Source organism: Octodon degus, unplaced genomic scaffold (genome assembly GCF_000260255.1).
Source record: "Octodon degus isolate 3935 unplaced genomic scaffold, OctDeg1.0 scaffold00167, whole genome shotgun sequence".
Lineage (NCBI taxonomy): Eukaryota > Metazoa > Chordata > Mammalia > Rodentia > Octodontidae > Octodon > Octodon degus.
In genome coordinates, this window is record NW_004524743.1 from 1,226,452 (window position 1) to 1,231,945 (window position 5,494).

The 5,494-nt window shown below is 40.0% G+C and overlaps 1 protein-coding gene across 1 annotated transcript in view; it reads right to left on the reverse strand.

Moving 5' to 3' along the window:
- Arhgef6 (Rac/Cdc42 guanine nucleotide exchange factor 6) overlaps positions 1 to 5,494 on the reverse strand; it is a 151,876-nt gene that overhangs the window by 57,465 nt on the left and 88,917 nt on the right.

Sequence of the window (5,494 nt, forward strand, 5' to 3'; positions counted from 1 at the left end):
ATGCCCATCACCTGAGGAATGGTTGAAAAAGATGTGGTATTTTTACACAATGGAATATTACTCAGCTATAAAGAATGATAAACTTGAAGCCTTTATATTGAAGTGGATGCCACTTGAAGATATACTCATAAGTGAAATAAACCAGACACACATGTGTAAATATCATATAGTTTCCCTACTATAAGAACTCAAAAGAAGAATTACAAATAGAAAGGTATAATACAAGTAAACTGAAAGCATGACCTTGAGGACTAACTAATCAAGAGAGACAAAGGACAAGAACTAGGAAACAAGACAATGTCAAGCCATCCAGTTATATGTGGAAGATGGGCAAGGCAAAGATCCTGAGAATCGCCAGAAGATTTTTTTAATCTAGCAGTTAATTGGAAAGATTCTCACCCTGACTAACTATATATACTGATACCTGTGAAATAAGCAAGTGCACTGCAGATGATAATTTGTAATAGTAGGGTCAAGCTTGCAGTACTTGTCATTCTGGTCATCTGAATACAGGCTGCTTCTCATGACATGCCAGTTGCTGTTGTGCTGTCTCTCTGGTAGATGATTGTTCAAAAAGAAGGGGGTGGTGAATGAAGGCAAGATACAGGAAAAGGGATATTGTGGGACTGTCCTGCTTCAAGGTTGTATATGGTGAGATTTTTGGACTTAGGTGTACACACAAGAAGCATATAATTTTTTATGACTATTTTTTAAAATATATTCTAATTTTAAATGTTTTTTCATCATATTCCGTAGGGACTTAAACTTCATCATATCAATACTTGACGAAAAGTACCTGTTTTATGATATGCCTAAGATGTTTCATATGCAGACATATAGTGAGGTTAAGCTTAACAGCCTAGGTTGTATGGTAATAACAATAAGCTTGTCTTCTGGATGGTTAACAATCTAAGTTTGCAGACCAAAATTGGAGAAAAAGGAGGGCCACAAGGAAAGCCAACATTTTGGCCCTAGTCTTCCAAAGTCAATTAAGACTCAGAACATATGAGAACTTGTACTGTAATGTCATGTAACTCAGTAGTGTCCCAAATTTTCTGATCAAGGAGATTATGGGGCCAAAGAGGAAAGTGATCGATGATGTAGAGTGTTCCTACGGAGAGTCACATGGAGAGAAAACATTCTCTCAGGTCTTCACAGAGAGCACATTGGCCAAGAAATGGCCGTGACTCATCCACATGGCTGACACTGACAAAGGTTCTACAATCGGAGGTACAGGATCTCAGGATAAATCCTGAGGGGATTTCACTGGCATTATCAGAGCCAAAAGCTACAACTCTTGTTACATAGGTCCTGCTTTACCTTGGTCTTAACTATCCAGAGGAAAAGTATAGAAACAAAATATTAGAAGTAAAGCCATGCTGTTATATTGAGCTGTAGGGGACTCAACAATTTCTGACATTGCCAGTCAAGTGGAAGACCCAATACTATTATGGGCTACTAGACTCTTTTAGAATATTTTGTTGAGTTTACACACCTATAATATTCAAATAACGGAACTTACCAAAAAAAAGGGGATACAGATGAATGTCCATTTTGTATCTGTGTGTTCAAAGTGGTTAGGATAGATATATAGTTACATTCTCTTAATGAATAGAGGAATTTGTTCTAATGGTGTTTGTAAATAGGATATCATGTCCACATCTTGTACAGCAATTAACCACTAGGAAGAATGTATGCAATGTGTTAATTATTGAAACTGTCCTACGAATTTGGTTTGAAACTGTCTCATTGCTATTTGTTTCTCAATAAAATTATGGTAAAGAAAAAAATTACAGCTATTATTTGAATCACAAATCCTGATTTAAAAACAATTTAAATATTATTTTAATTCCTTATTTGGTATGATTTGACCTCCCTCTGGCCATTGAAATATCTTTATTATTTTTGTTTTTAAAATGCTATAATCTCGGGGCGGTGTTTAGGTGAATCACTAAGAGTTTGCTAGGAAGGCGACAACTGCCCTTCTCCAGTGGGTTTGCCAGTTAGCACAGTTTCTAGGAGATCCATTTCTCCTGGGACCACTGACATATGACAGACAAAGGCAAAGGGCAGGGTGCAGGCCAATGTTCCGTTTGCCTCTGAGTTCTGGAAGGCTAAATGAAAATTTACATTAAAGTCATATTATTGCAAGTTTTGAGAGTGACAGAATGCTGACTTCACAAAACTAAAGTGGTAAAGGCAGATAATGAATTTTTCTCATCAAATTATGTCCCCAAACCACATCTGAATGATAATGTATTCTACAGAACTTCTCTTGCTATGGTTTGATCAGGGGAGCTCTTTATCGGGGTGGATGCTTGAGATTCTTTCCCAAATTCACTTGGACTTCTGTTGCTTTCCTTAAGCTCAAAAGACTAACTGATGAACTTCTGAGACTTGCTTTTCATTTTTCAGGCCACAGGGCATTTAATAGGCAATGATAAGAAGGGAAGCAGACAGAGAAGGCTATGTGCTCCCAAACAGAAAGCCTCAGTGGTGAGTCAGAAAGCAAGGAGTTTGGCAAGCCATCCAGCTCCAAAACAGTACAGTCTGATCAAGAGGAAATGCATTCAAACTTACTAAAATAGGCTGTGTCCAGCCACTGCCTTAGCCTCCCCTGACTGGGTCTTCCCAAGGAGAGCTGAGCAATTTTTTTTGCTCAACTGGCCTTTGCCTGATTTCAGAAGTCAGATGGTGAGAAGTCATAGAAAAGCGGTAGAAGCCTTTTGAACCTCCATTCTGGACTACTGATCTTCCAGTAAAATAAATTTCCTATATTTCCTGAAAAAGGCCTTAGAGTGACTTTATCTTTATAACTGCATTTCCTAAAGAGAAGGAGTCTTATAAGTATGAAGACAATGGTTTAAGAGATTCAAATGCATAAACAAGGTTTGAAAATAGATGTGTTTTACAAGATGTCCAATGATAAAAGGCAGTGATTGATTTCATGTACAAAGGTCCCCTGTCACAAAACAAACAAGTAGCACTCTCCCACTTACATCAACACACAGACTCACTAACTCCACAAAATCTTTTCACTTCCTCTACCTTGACCCAGATGGAAGATACCTCCTTCCATGGAAGAAATACTTTGGAAGAGTAAGACAGGAAGAGGTTTGGTTAAAAAAGAAAAAAGTACAGGAGACACAGTGAAGAGAATCAGTGGAGGGTTGTGTGAGATCATTTAGAATTTTGGGCTAAAAAGTGTGAGTTAGAACTAGAAGTGTGTGCAGAAGTAGGCAGAGGGATGAGGGAGAGATGATGAGGAGAAGAGGCAAGAGGCTACAGCTAGCATACAATGAATAATTTTGGATCATAATGATACAGCTTCTTGCTTGGCTATAGGGAAATAGCATCCTTCAGCCTGCAAACAGATGCTTATCCCCAAAGTTGGGTACTAGGATTAGTGTGATGCTGGCCTATTTGTGACAGCACAAAGGGCAGCTTTCTTATATTTTGCTACAATAACCACAGATAACAAAGAATTCCGTCTTCTAAGGCATTTTTTCATAGGAGAAGTGAAAAAGTCTACTTTATCACCTGCAGAACTACCAGATATGATGGAAGAATATAGGGATTGTTTAAATTTTGAAAAATTGTTACAGTAAAGGATACATTGGTATTAAACCTCCACAAAATACCTCCCTTACTTTGAGCACACATATCCCATCCTTCTCACTACTTTTGGAGGCAGTTCTGGAAGGCCTCTTTCATGAGTGTCTTCAGTTGTGCTCTTCCGGGTGCCTTAATGTTTCAAATCAATTGAAAACATTTACCTTTCATGGTCATTTTAGGGGTTTTTGTTGTTGTTGTTGTTGTTCTTGGGGTTTTTTTGGTGTAACCAGAGATTGAACTCAGGCTCTTGCACTTGCCAGGGAAGCGCTTATTCCACTGAGCCATTTCCCCAGCCCCTCATGGTCAATTTAACTTGGAAATGGCAGGCACGGTGCCAGATCCAGTAAAGAAGGTAGCTGAGGACACAGTGTAATATTTTTACAAGCCTGTCTTTCTGTTGGATGGTACTCCATAGTGGCATATATTGTATTTTTTATCACATCTCAAGACAGTCAAGTGAAAGAACTTCCAGCACTATTCCAGAAAAATGGCAAAAGTGATGGGATAAATATATTCAAGGCAAGGAGGAGTATTTTAAGGAAGATTAATGACAATGTATCTTTTCTTGTAAACTTTAAATGTAAACATTTAAAAGCCATCCAGATAGCTCAGTGGATTAAAGCACCTGCGACAGGCATATGCCGGGACTGAGGTTCGATCCCTGGCGTGCCTTGCTGGCCTCGTCCCCAGGGTGCATTGAGACGTGCTTGAGACTTGGTATGGTGGCACGTACCTGTAATCCCAGAGCTTGGGAGGCTGAACATAGGAGGATCACCATGAGTTCGATCTGTATAGTGAAACCCTATAGACCCTGTACTAAATTCATAATAATAAATAAATGTAAACATTTACTGTATCTTTCGATCACACCTCAGAATTTCAGGCAGACCCACTGTGTGGAGCAAGTTGCTCACATGACTCCCTTCCAGCTCTTCTCCACTTGCCTAAGTCCTCACTGTCTTTGAAAACATGCCTTGTGTTTTATCTCCTCCATTCAACATTCCCTCACTTGCTCTTGGTTTCAGTTTAAGTGAGCAGCACATCCCCCTCCCCCGTGTGTTCAGGGAAAGAGACTGAGGAAGAGGCAGGGAAGATTTTGTAAAATGCTGCTTCCTGGGATCTACAGCCAGAGAGTGTTACCAACAAGTAGTGGTGGGTACCCAATGTCAGACATTTTAACCAGCAGCTTGCCAGGTGCCTCTGGCACTTTGTGGGTTGTCCATCTTATGACACTTTATGATTTCACTTTCTCTGCCATGTGGCTGATGCTCTAGTATCTATGCTGCCTTCCCAATAAGACAGACCATGTGCGCCAAGACCTAGGTGCAGACATTCCTTATTTAATGACCGAGTTCCAATCCAGTGATCAGGTTGTTCAGTGTATTTGGTAGCTAAATGAGGAACTGTTTATAGTGCACACGTAATAACAGTCAGAACAAGAGCTAGCCAAAGGAAACTCCAACCTGATGATCTTGCTTTGATTTGCATAACTCTTACATGCAGTACTGTAATATATAACTGAACATAAAACTACAACACTATACAGTGCAATCAGTAAAAATTAGAGAAATGTGTAAACAAGGTGTACTTTACTAAAATAAGACATTAATGTTCTGTAAATAAGCTGTGCAGGGCCAGGGAGATGGCTCAGTGGAATAAGCGCTTCCCTGGCAAGCGCAAGGGCCTGAGTTCAATCCCTGGTTCTGCCAAAAGAAAAATAAAAACAAAAACAAAGTTGGGCTGGTGAGATGGCTCAGTGGTCTAAAGCACCTACTTAGACCAAGCTTAGCAAAGCACAGGGACCGCGGTTCAATCCCCCAGCACCACATGCCAGCCAGCCCCGCCCCCTGGTGGGCTGAGCTGGCCACACACACACAAA